The 14,067-nt window shown below is 35.1% G+C and overlaps 1 protein-coding gene across 1 annotated transcript in view; it reads right to left on the reverse strand.

Annotated features, from left to right (window-relative positions):
* Window positions 1-446: 446 nt before the first annotated feature.
* Window positions 447-14,067, reverse strand: part of LOC135218162 (integumentary mucin A.1-like) — a 139,249-nt gene continuing 125,628 nt past the window's right edge. The window contains exon 9 of the mRNA XM_064254312.1: window positions 447-6,917. The gene's annotated coding sequence lies outside the window, so the exon portion shown is untranslated. The remainder of the gene's footprint in view (window positions 6,918-14,067) is intronic.

The raw sequence follows: 14,067 nt of genomic DNA on the forward strand, positions 1-14,067 counted from the left end.
TTTTAATCAAATGATCTGAAATACTTTCTCTCTGCTCTGACTAGTCTGACTAATGCCCAATCTTGAAATAACTAGATGCACTAACTACTCTTTTGTATATTTGCCCAAAGAGCTACTACTGAAAACACTAAGCACCACTATTCACTCGTACTAATGCTTCCAACAACTCTCATTAGAATTAACATAACTGAATTCAGTCTGTGTTTTCTGCAATTTTTTTTTTTAACAACTTGAAGCACAAACATTAAAGTGATACTACGGGCTGCTCTTGAGCAAGAGCCCGTGCTGGCATAAAGCCAGCTTAATCTTAAACAACAACATTAAAAGTGATTCACAGTGAGAGGTGATTCTTTTTCATTGCATGCAAGTTCATATTGCACCTCAGCCCTATATATCATAAGATTCATTAGCATATGTTTGTTATTCGGTTCTGAATTAATTGCCGAGAGAGAGAGAGAGAGAGAGAGAGAGAGAGAGAGAGAGAGAGAGAGAGAGAGAGAGAGAGAGAGAGAGAGTTTTCCATTTCTGTCACTCCACGTAAAAGCCAATGAAGGGAGCGAATAAAAGAGCTGATAAAGGGAACAGTGAGGTCCCTGGAAAGATGAAAGATTTCGACGAGAATTCCAAAGCTTATGAGTAAAGGGAAAATGCCGAATGAGTAGATATTTAATTGAAAAGGATAACATCTCATCAGATTAAAAAAAAATTAAGAATTCTGAGTTAATCTCATTGATGGACTTGCACAATAGATCGGCCATTCGTTGGTTGAAGTTAGGACAGTCTTACAGAATACAGCAAATTCTACATTTACCATGCGCTAAACAGTTGTATTTAATACGCAGACGTGATGATATTAGCTCGGATCTGATGATCAGCAGTGTATCTCACCGATGTAAGCGATTTCTTTAAAGCTAACGCTACCAGTATCCTTTAAATGTCGAGGATTTCCTCTGCGCCCAGCCGCCCTCAGATCTATGACCATTGCAGAATAAAGCATGCCTTAGGGAATTAATGAAAGGTCTGATTTCCTTTCTCAACGCGTTCCCTTTTTTGTTTTTCAACACTCCGAAACTCATTTCTCTTACGTCAAGCGACCCACGCCCATCATTCGTGGTTCCGGATTTGCGGCTTCGCCTATTCGCAGACATTCCTGTGGAACGTATATGCACATTATTCGCAGAAAATTCGTCAATTCACTGAATTTGTCATAGAAAAATATTCCTATTTATTGCATTTTCATATTGTTTTGGTGACTGTACATTTTTTCTTGATAAAACTAGTATTAAAATGGGCAGGTATAAGCATTTTAAGAGGGTTCTGTAGGTGTTTGAACTCTCAAAGTAGGCAGTTTTCGTCCCTATCCACCGCGAATCCCGGGGGTCAACTTGTACATAGTCTTTTGTGGCTCCTTTTGCCTTGATTTCCTTTTATTATAAGTCCTTTCATCATTCATGGTCTCACTTTTTTCCCATCACCCTTTCCTTACACCCTGTCTTCATTTGGAAGTTTGGGATGAGAAAGAAAGTTTTTTTTTTTTTATGATTTTACTGTCCCATGGCAGCCGTGATATTTTGCAGACTGTTGGTAATTTATTTTTATGAGATACACGAAGCTGCAACGCTCTTTTGATCAAGTCGAAACAAAATATCACTTCAAAATAAAAATAATAAAAAAGGCAGTGCGAGTGTGTAAAGTTTTGGCGAGTTGGAGCAAAATCATGAAAATGGATTCCCTTAACGATAATGCATTAGATGCAGTGCAAAACACCGGACTAAGCTCAATTCATATTACTCTTTCATTAATTTAACTGTGCTCTCTCTCTCTCTCTCTCAAATCTTTTATCAAGTTTCGTTTCAGATCCCTGACATGAGAATTACCATTATTTCTATAAAGAGAATAATGTAAAAGTAGATACAAAGGCTACTTTATTTTTTATAGCAGTAGGTACGTACTTCATCTGTCCACTATGTCTAAATAGACTAGATAAAAAATCTTTCAGAGAAAATCAGATTTTCCTGACGACAGAAAAATTCACTCGTTCAAAATGAAAGACAACACTACTACACCTAAATCCTCAAAGACGGTTTAACAACAAGACCCTCTGGTTACAAGAGCCATGGGCGATCACCATACTAAGATGAGCTCATTCCTGGAACAAAAAAGTCGAGTGGTCAGGTGCTAACAGCTTCCTAACTTCGCAGGAACAGATCTCTGACTCGAAACGGATCATTACCAAGCTATGTGCTAGTCGATTGTATTCTTTGGTACTGTATTATGAATTTACTAAACAGTGAAAACATTACAATCTAATCACATTTCTTTATGAGAGTTAACGTTGTGAATTTCTGTAGTGAGATTGTTTGTACTTTTCTCAAAAAATGACAGTGACTCAAAGTACTGAACAATGGTAAATATAAAAACCGATGCATGTAGTATACACATAAGCTATATTTATGTCGCATACGTAATCCCACATTTACTATAGCACGTAATGTTAATATGCGAGCGCATCCTAGTTTGTTTCATATGCATATATGAATATAATCTGTTCATGAACACTCCAAATATTTAAAATTATAATTTGTCTAATGTTTTATGTAGTCTGCCAGCACAAGTAATTTTTATTCAGCAAAAAGCATTCCCAGAATTCTATCATTAGTTCCTATAACAATACTATCACAATTATAAAGAATTTTATATTGAAAATTTTATCTTGCCACATACATATGCACTTGTATATATACATACATAAATACATATTCTACATAGTATATACTTACTGTATATTCATTTCAACAGCATTCCTAGCACACAAATATAAATTCCTTCTTAGAGTATCTTACCATAATCACGTATAAAATCTTTCCAGGCTTTAAAATCAAGCACTTTGAAGCACCTGTTCACCAGCATGACATTTCATGCACCTCCAATATGTTCCACTGCATACAATAAGGATGCACAAACTAACTCATACAAAGTGGAACAGGTTTCATCAGGCACAGACACTTATATCAAATACTTATTTTTTCAGTCTAAGTGATAAAAACATACATTCTATCATAAAGCTTGGATGTACAATGCATTGCTCTTCTACAAATTTGAAAGAACAAAATTAGCTATACGAATGTTAGAAGAACCTAATGTATCGGAAATGAAAGTATTTCATTTGATTAATAGCCCAGTGTCATTTTTTAAAGTAACATAACACAATGTAATATCCCCCTCTCAAGGGAAGCATTACTCAGTAAATCATGAGTCATGACATTCTGAATCCATGTAACAAATTTACTCAGCGTGACTGGTAAGAGGGTGCTCCCTCCATAACAAAATATTTTGATATCTGTAAGTGCCCAAAAAATGTACACACTTTTATTTCACTTATGCAGAATCACTAGTACTTGGGTGGAAGGTAGTGTAATAGCTTTTTGGTATTCTGGTCTATTGTGGATCCAGAAAACCGTACCTACAGGAATGCCCTGTTGGAAACAATGAATATACCTATAATTAGGTATGCATTGTATATTATAGGACCTGATACCCTGAGATATGCTGGATCAGAATTGTAAAACAAGAGATGAAGTTGGGAGATTATGGATACTTAACAATGCACATCATGAATGCAAAGTTCCTGTGTAGTCTACGAACTTGAGTTAGTTACCAGTGCTTCAAGGCATTAGAGAGGAGGAAACTTATGGCACAGCTAACTAATCCAGAGCATACCTGCAAGTGTTGCTCTGAGAACATGTTTACAGACCCTACTGCAAAAAAAAAAAAAAAAAAAAAAAAAAAAAAAAAAAAAAAAAAAAAAAAAAGCAAAAGTTTGTTGGTATCTCTGTACCAAACTGATACAGATAAAGCCATTACTTCATGAGCACTGACCTCAGTGTAACAGTAAAATCCTAATCAGACAATGAATTACATATACTATAACCTCTGGATCTTAAACCTTAGTGTAGGTAATGTGGTACTTATGGTAATTTTTCTGTGCATTGCTCTTTCTGTATAAAGTCTCAGAAAACTATAGGTCTACATAATCTCATGATCTTATATGTCTTACAGTGCTTCTTAGGTACACAAAATGGCAGTAATATGAATGTATCTTTATCATCCTTATTAAAATCACAACAAGCTTGGGGTAATAAATAGCACCATGGCATCCTCTGACATGTTGGAAACTTGATTCTGTGCTTTGACGCCCTAGAATTAGGGAAAGACACACTGATGACTTTCCTCTGTTATGGTCAGCTTGTGCCAAAAGTCACTTTAGCTCAATGACATTGCTGACTGGATTAAAAACAAGCAAAATAGCCATTTTGAGCAAAAATCAGTAGAGCACAAGTATAGTCTAGTTACTCATTTTGATCCCTCATAAGCTCCTCAACACCAGTGTGAGATCTACCAATGAATTTTACCAGAATAATTCATTAAGATTTCTGGTAGTTCCAGTGAACAGTTCAGGTCAAGAATCTTCAGATTCAATGGCCTTTAATGATGCAGATCTGTAATTTAACTACTGATAATGAAAACGTAGTTCTTTCCTCTCTTACAAACCAAAAAAAAGGACAGTGGTCATAAGAGCAGAAGGAAACAGTGGTGAATTGATGAAATTAGCCATCCTTTCTTTCCTCAGCCTGGAAACAGCTTCTCTTTTTGAGAAATTACTGAATATCTCAGGTCATTATAAGTTCAGGGCATGAAGGATGTGGAGAAGCAGCCTCAAGAGCTGCTGTCTCAGGAGGCACAGCAATGCGGGTAGCTCCTTAGGGTAGTTTGATGGAAGATATTAAAAAATATGGAAACCACTCTTGCTGAGGAAAGTATGGTGCAGCTTATATTAATCCAAGGCATATGGAAAATACGTAACACCTTATCAAGCAGAGATCTCACAGAGGGAAGGTTGTCTCACCTGTGAGCAAGGGCATCCCTCTTCCATGTTCAAAGGCTACAGAACTATGAACAATATATTGCCTATTTCTTTTTTAAACATTTGTGAAACAATCCATCAAATGCATGCTGTGAAACACGCATTGGGGCAGTGACCTAATGGTGGAATCATCTGATTCCTTTATACAGCTTGTGAATCACGACACATCTTTTCCAGAATCTATTTATACTTGGAAAAGTCAGCTACAGGACTTTTCACCGGGCGACACAGGTCTTCCCCCAGAAATAGATTTTTCCTTTGCCAAAATCCCTTTATGGGTCAAGCCCTTCTTGTTTTCTACCCAGGAGAGAACATTGTCAGCTGCATCCCTCATTCCTGTGGTAGGTTACCATCATAGTTGTCTGATTTAATGGACACTGATTTTTTTAATAAGGCATCCTTTAGATATTAATTGAAACTGAATTCCTTTCCCCTTACTATTTCGTATTTCCCCTCAGCTCATCAGCCATCTAAAATGAACATTATCAATAATGATAGCCAAGCCAAACAGACCGTTAAAGTTGTACAAGATGCCAAGAAACTGAAAAGCCAAAGAAAAACCAAACTTTCTACAAAAGTTTTGAGGAAGCATATCACTCACAAACTTTACTTGATATAACTCCTGCCTTAGATTGTCTTGCCTAAAACTACAGAATTTGCACGCAACTGTAGGAAAATTACACCAGATAGTCCACCACCTATGATTCTTGCGAGGACAAAGAGGAGGTTCCAAAATCATAAGTTAAACATCCACTGGGATCTTGTCCCTAAATTAATCAGTCAAAAGACTTGGACTTCAGTAAATTCTTCCAGACTTTCCATATCTAAGACAGATCAACTCAGGAAGTCTTAGACATTAAGTAAATTCTTCCAGTCTTGGCATATCTAGAACAGCTCAACTCTGGAAGTCTTAGGCATAAGTAAATTCTCCAGTCTTGGCATATCTAGAACAGCTCAACTCTGGAAGTCTTAGACATAAGTAAATTCTTCCAGTCTTGGCATATCTAGAACAGCTCAACTCTGGAAGTCTTGGACATCAGTGAACTTTTCCAGTCTTTGCATATCTAGGAGAACTTAACCCTGAAGTCTTGAACATCAATAAATTCTTCCAGTCGTTGCATATCTAGGCCAAATCAACTCTGGAAGTCTCTCTTGGACACACACAGATCAGAGAAAGATGATTCATTCAATCACATTCACTTTTCCCTGAAGTGAGTTTTTACCAGCCTTACTGCTTTTCATCTGAAATTATTTTTGTACACTTTTATATTACCTAACTCAGGTAACTCTGACCAAGAAGTGCATTAATTACACCTAGTGTATCTTGTAAAATCCTTTCTGATACATTGGAGACAAAGAGAAAGCTACTCTACATCAATGGACACCATAGGTCTGCTATAAAGTTAGCCATTAATGCCTGGGCAAATATTCTTCATAATAGTACATATACCAAAAAGAGCTGTCAGTAACAATAAGTAAGGGCACAAATGTAAAAGAATTTTGGTGGTATAGTAGAGTAACTAAATGAGCTGCATTAATTTACCAAGTCACAAAGCAAGGTGATGAAGAGGTGAGCACTATTAAAATCAAGTGAAGAGAGATGTCTCATGGTATGGTAGACAATGAGTCAACTCTCAACTGAGAAAATGACATATACTATTCTCCTTTCAACTCGACTGATCGATGGACAATTTGTAAATGCTAATGCATAAGCAAAATAAGAGGGTTATACACTGAATGAGCACATCTTTGATTACGATTACAATCCCAATTAAATAACGGATATTTAAAGTGATTAGTACATTGGTAATATTAATAATAATAACAACAATGGTAAATCAAATCTTAATAAGGCTAAAACAATGAAGGCTACAGTGATTCACATATTCATGTTGAGGCACACAGTAACATTACTACCTCTCTTCATCAATGTGGCAGGGTATATTAAGCGATACTCTTGACTTTTACAATAGTCCTTCAGCATACTGTTTCCCTTGAAAGAAAAAGCAATATATATTATAAATACAGAACAGTGCACAACAATTCCAAAATGCTATTTGAAACATTATTTGCAGTATAGACATACTTAGTAATCAACTTCAACTATAAGAAAAATTAACAAAGATTTTGTGTACTTAGGAACCATAGTTTTGGGAAAATCTACTGCTTTCAGTAGCAAGTATTTCTCATCTGCTGGGAAAGCAGCTTACAATAGAAATGACTATATATACATTATATATAAAAAAGAAAAGTCTTGGAAAAGGAATGGCAATTCATTCCGATCCTTACTTAAAAACTAAAAATAAAAATGGAAAAAATGCACCAGTACCAGTTTTTTTTTAATAGTACTGTACAACTACTTTTCTGTATTAGTATAGAACAATCACAGATAAAACAAACATGCACCACCAATATCTTTTTTGCTGTTCTAAAATCCTTAGTTTGCACAGTAAAGCCTCCAGTTATTAATGGAAAATTGTGTACCTGAACTATTAAATTGATTAATACGTACATACATTTATGTAAGTTCTCTTGTAATTCTTCTGGGATTAAAACCATTTAATTCTCACAGATTAATTTAGGCAAATTTCATGAGAAAAATTAATGACAGTCCCTTCATTCACTTCAGCTTTTACTTCGCTCAATACATATATACAATACTTCTACACCAGGCCAACTATCTCGTATGGCATTCTGTAAAACATAAATTTAGTATGTTTTTCATGTTTTGTAAACACAAACCTCATATTTTACCTATGTATTATTGCTTTCAGCTCACTTATATACTGTGGTAACCAAGTGTTGGCTCTTCCGTAAAAAAGAGATTTAACCATGCCCCAAGATGAGCATCCACAAGATATTCTCAGCTTGGTTTATCAGAGACTATGAGACAGACCGATGAGGAGTAGACCACTCTGTAATGACTTCTTTGACAGGTATCATACTTTGGATACTTCATACCAAGTTAACATCAACACTGCTTTCCTATCCTTCACAAATTGTTCTTTGGTAATGCCCAGACACTTTATTTTCGACATAAGTCCACCCCTGGTTCCAGTAGTTTGGTGATCCTAGCATCATTTCTAATGTCACACTTACAATGGTATAATGGATGGATGAGATAGCCAGCACAGGACCACCATCTAAAGTGGGAGTGTTGTCATAAGTCTAACTGTGCACATGAACCTTATTGCCATATCTCTCAAAGGAGTAGGATCTTAAGCTTTGCTGTAATGCGATGTTGTGTATCAGATGTTCACTGCATATAAATTATTCCTATTTGCTTGCCTGATGCCTCACAATTATCTGAGACTGTTTCACAGGTGTTTAATATCTAATGTTGGATGTTCAAGTTAGTTACGGATATCTCTAACAATTACCGTGGCCTGTGCAGTCCCCTGATGTCTCAGTGATCTAACCAACCCAATGTAAGTTCACCTATGCATTATTGCTGCCTATGTGGTCAAGCCAGCTTGCAGGTGCTTCACACCTGCCTGTACTGTATTGGGGTCTGTTCATACTGCATGCATAAATTCTGTTGCCTGAAGCACTACATGCACCAATGTAGTTGCCTGTCTCACACTTCTCTGCAGTGGACCTGCAGATGTCTGTGTCTCTATCCCAAGATGAAGCATCCAGATCATTCAATTTCAGTTATAAAATATTTATACGATGAAACGGTTTTCTGTCTTTATGTAAAAATTAGAATAATTACAAAGATTAAAAAATTAACTCTACACTGTCCAAAGCGTCCCATCAGCTGTTAAGCTGAATCAAGAAATAAATTAAATGATGATATTTTGAGTAGATGCTCACTGTGGAACAATCGAAAACTCTTCTTTCAAGAACGACCTATGTGGAAAGAGGTGTGCTGCCAGCAATATCTCGTAAATAAAATAGGGGGCTTGTCCTTTGCATGACCCTTTCACAAGTTCCTGGATTTGTCATTTATAAGATCATCTTGTTATAATGAGCAGTAGACACACACAGTACTATATGTACATACTATCAGTGGTGGAAAACTTTAGGAACTCATTCATTACTTGGTAAAACAAGTTATATAACTCTGATGGATTAGTTCTGATAGACTAGAGCAATTAATCCCTCTTAAGACAATAATCATTTCAGTATAACAGATTTCAAGACTTGCATGTTTACGAGCTGTTTAAAAATAAGAAAAGCTTGTCGTATGTATACATCTATGTTATTTCATATAAGTATAAAGTCCAAAATCCCTCTCCTGTCCTACATTGATAAACATACCTAAGGATCAAATTTTCATGTCAATGATCTTTTGCAAATATAAACATATGTATATTATAGACATTTAAGACTTTGCTATAAATACTCTTCCGTTAAAATAGTAACCTGAATTTTCAAAGTTATATTAGATCCCATCTTCCTTAGGCTCAGATTTCACTAGATAAACACACCACAAACACAGCTTCCTTTAATACGTACTCTAACAACTTTCAAAACAATCAGGTTTTTGGTGCAATAGTCACAAATAGTGCAACCCTATCCAGGTCTCAACAATAAAAATTTCTTTCACAGCAAAAAAAAAATTTTTTTAAATGCCATAAATGTAAGAACAACAAACCACTACAGTCTGACTATATTTTCCCCAATTCTTGTGAATGTAGTTCAAATTGGAATCACTGCTTTAATTTTACTTTAACTTGACTCATTTTATTAAAGTTCCAGTTATTGAGTAGAGCCATTACAATGTAGTAAGTGTGCTTGACTTCCATTTCTCTTGATGTAGCCATGAAGGAAAGGAGTGCTCCGAGATCTTTCAACTCAGGGGCCTTTACTTAGCAGTCTGCTAAGTAAAGGACCCCGAGTTGAAAGACCTTTACGTATTGATTTACTCATCTCGTTCAAAATTTTTGTTATTCTGTCGTACATATATATATATATATATATATATATATATATATATATATATATATATATATATATATATATATATATAAAGCACATACACATATATACATATATATATACACACACATATATATATATATATATATATATATATATATATATTATATATATATATATATATATATATATATATATATATATATTATATATATACACATATATGTATGTATATACATATATGTATTATATAATTTTTTTATTTTAGTGGGAGAACCTCCCAAGATATCTTTAAAGTTTGTAGAATGTTCATCAAAATGAGAAGTTAAGTTTGAGGAACTTTCTATAATGAAGTTCACTGTAACAAAATGCTATGAGACACTTATAAATTACACCATGTACTATCTTCTGCCTTACATAATGTTACTATTTCATATGATAAATTATTACTTACTGCCTCAAATGCAGTCACTCAATGACACAATCACACTGAAAAAGCTTGGTTCAAAAACTGAATATAACCCAGAATACATTCTAAAATACAAGAATATAAAAAAAAGGACCTATGATGAATGAATAGCAATGGATAAAAACTTCCAAAACATCAAAACATAAGCTGTACGATGTCACAAAGTTGGGCTGCCTTTTACCACCTACCTCGATTATCTTTGTACATTGTAGATGAAGCTATACATCCACACGGCAGTATCTGCATAATGTGCCATAACTACAAGTCGTCATAACCTGAATCCCTGGAATCATTTACCAAGAGAAATACAGAAAAAGAGAAAGGCAGAGAAGGGAAGAGAGAAAAGGAGAGAGAAAAAGAGTATGAAATATTTAAACGTCATGAAATAACTACCAAATTATGAAAATGTCAGAAAGCAGTACGTATTTATCTAGTGATTGCCAATTTCAAGGTACTACTAAGTGTGGCAAATTTCAGTCTCAAATTGTAAATCTACAACTTTTCCACAGTTAATTTAGCAAATTCTATCTCATTTGATTGCCTATTACAACAACAATAAATAAGAGACAAATTAAGGTTGAATCTATGCATGAAGAATGGCCAGATGAGCTGAAGCGAAAATGGTGAGCGAATGTGCATGTGGCAATACTGCAGTGCAAAAAAAAAAACATTTCAATTTCTATGTGCTCTTAACTAAGTGGTTTTTTGGTAGATTATTTTTTTATATTATCCAAGAGTTCAGTTAGTGCCAATATAATAAAGCTTGTAATCACTGGTCGGTGCTATTTCAACTGCAGACTGTTAATCAATGCTTACCTTTCTGAAATAATTATGACTTCTGTGTCTAGTCCCATGAGTTTACAAGAAATAAATTAAGACACTACATATTGGCATTCAAAATTACATTTCTGGGCTTAGCCGTGTCACTCCGTGAAATAGGAACCCTTTTAAAAAGAGAGCTTTAAATAAAGAACACTGAATTTTCAGCTAAAGTTAAGGTAATGATACCACACACCTCACAATATCTAACACAAGCCCCAAGGAACTCAAAACACGTTAATTCCTCAAGCATACATTGGACCTGAAAAATTCAGCAAGACCTACATGTCCTAGGTGGTTGGAGCTGCTAGGTACCTTTCCATTGTAATTCCCCTGACCTTAGATGCCTCACTGCAACCTCACATCTTGGTTTCTTGCTTTGACTACAAAACCATCTGACATCCAGTTTGGGTTTTGTTATATCTTAGTTTATATGAATGGCAGTTTTATCCCAATTTCTGAATAAGATTTCCCAGTAAGATGGGGATCACCTGAAATACAAGTCGAGCTGGAGAACATGTCAAGACTACCTTGAAGTAATTCACAATCTGGAACGGAATTTACCTTTAAATTGATATTTTGGTATGAATGGTGTTACATTAGTCCATTTCCTTTCATTTTCATTGTGAAAGGTGATTTCTAATATCAACCTAAATATACTAACCTACTTAAAGAAGTCTGGTATATTTACATCTTTTGTATGCATAAACCTGAAAAATGAATATAAATCACCACTTACCCGTGCTGTATTTCTTTACTAGTACATTGTGAGAACTTATTCTCTAGTTTTGAACATTGTGGAGTGCTTAGAATCTTTGGGCAATGCAAGGACTCTGTTAGTGAACGACTAGAATAATGTAGTACTAGTGGTGTAACAGCTCCACATATGATACGTCCATTCACATTGGAGCTAAATCTTCCAAACTCTTCACAGATGTCAGCCCTATTGCTAATATTCCCATAGCTATACCATGTGTACTATACACACACCAGTCTTTCTAACTGCATCCAGCACTTACATTTCCTTTTCAGAAGTACACATGTAGTGTGTATCATGGGCCTTAAATCTCCTTCATTATGATGACTTGACAGTTGCAAACTAATTTTTTTTAAATGGCATACACTATTAAAAATAGGCTGACCACTTGTTCAAGAAACACTGATAAAGTCAGTGAATTCCATATTATGGTGGAGAGTGTTACGAGGTGATCAGATAAGTTGATACTTTTGAGCTCACAAATTCAATATGACTCATAAGAGCCTGGTACGTAGTTGTCTTAAGAATGAAGTAAGATTTGTGAAGCTAACTTTACATTGTAACTCTTCAAATTAGCCAGGGTCTTCTGTCCTCTAGTATCCTCATTTTCATTGTTTAAATCTTCACATGAAGTTTGTCACAGAAAAGGCCTACATTTTCAGAAACAGGGCTTTCTGTTTCCATATAAACACAGTGCTTTGCTAGCCATAAGCACTATGATTGTTTTCAAGGCCAAGTCACAAATGTAGTATGTATATATAGTATAATACAAAAAGTAATTGGTCAAGAACACTACCCTGGGGAACACCAGAGGTTATATTTTTGTTGTCACTATTGAAACCATCTATATATTATTTGAAAATTCAATAATAGAAGAAATGGTCCACCAACTTCCATCTACCTAAGTTTGAAACATAGGCCTCATGACCAACACAGTCAAAAGCAGCACTAAAGTCAAGACCAATCATACAAACTTAAAGATCAGAATCTATGGATTTATGTATGATACTGGAAATATGGAAATAGAAAAAATGACAAATTTTCCCAAAAAATTTGTATTTTTCATAGCTACAAACCTGAGGTCTTAACAACAGGATAATTTCTAATGCCTAACTGGATCTGGTTAAAAATCGGAGATGAAAAAGCAAGGAATCTTGTGAGATCTGGCAACGCCCACGCTACCATGTTCAGTCTTTTGACAGCATAGCTGTAACTGAAACTGATATAAATAATCACAACTACAATGGCCTAAAATCTCACGGTAATGGGATGGAATAACAGATAGTAACCATGATAAAGGTTTCAATGGAATATGATGACTGTACCTAAAACAAAAATATGCAAGCGACTGAGACCTGAAGGAATGAAAGAGGTCAGGAAATGAACATTCTTATCACAGGAATGGTCATTTTGATCAAATTCGCCAAATCCCTGTCTCTCCCTTAGGCTACCCTTGGATCTTAAGATAGAGAAGAGTGAAGGCAAAAGCAAGTAATAAAAGTACTGATCAGAAACAGTAGTGTCAACTTAGGTGACTAAAGTATAGCAAGACTATGAGAGGCAAGGTTTGATGAAGGTTAGGGCCTTAAAAGTACTAAAATCTTCCTCTGAAACAACTAAAGGTGAAAGAGGAACCTTTTAATTAAGAGGAGCAAAGAAAAATGAGGAAATGGGAGGTAGAAGCACTGACAGCCTTTTGAAGTGGATGAGATCATATGCAATTTACCACTACCTTCCCTCATCAAACCCTATCTATAGGTATACATACAGGTTTTCAAATTGAGACTGACAATCAGAATGCATCATGTTCTTAAAAACTGACTACACCAGCAATGACAAAAATGGAAAAAATCTACCTTTCCTAAACTAAAAAACACAAACTATAAAAATTTAAACTAGTACTGCTGAAGGAGATAGACATAACTTTGGACTCTTAAGGTTGATTTATTTTCAATGCGCTTATAAGTTTTTCCTTTGAAAAACATGTCTGATGCTTCCTGCATGGTTAAGCCCTACCATTCTTCCATCTTTTTCCTTTTCTTGCTTTCTTACAACTGGGCACAGAATATGGGATTAGACTACTCTTTGACAAAAGTACAATACCATTCTGTACAGCCATGGCTGACAAAGCACAAAAATCTGGATATTTAATAGAAAACATTGACAGAATCCAAAGTAAAGCTGATTGCATTGGCAACTAGCCAGCTAATAGAT

The sequence above is a fragment of the Macrobrachium nipponense genome, chromosome 9 (assembly GCF_015104395.2).
Source record: "Macrobrachium nipponense isolate FS-2020 chromosome 9, ASM1510439v2, whole genome shotgun sequence".
Lineage (NCBI taxonomy): Eukaryota > Metazoa > Arthropoda > Malacostraca > Decapoda > Palaemonidae > Macrobrachium > Macrobrachium nipponense.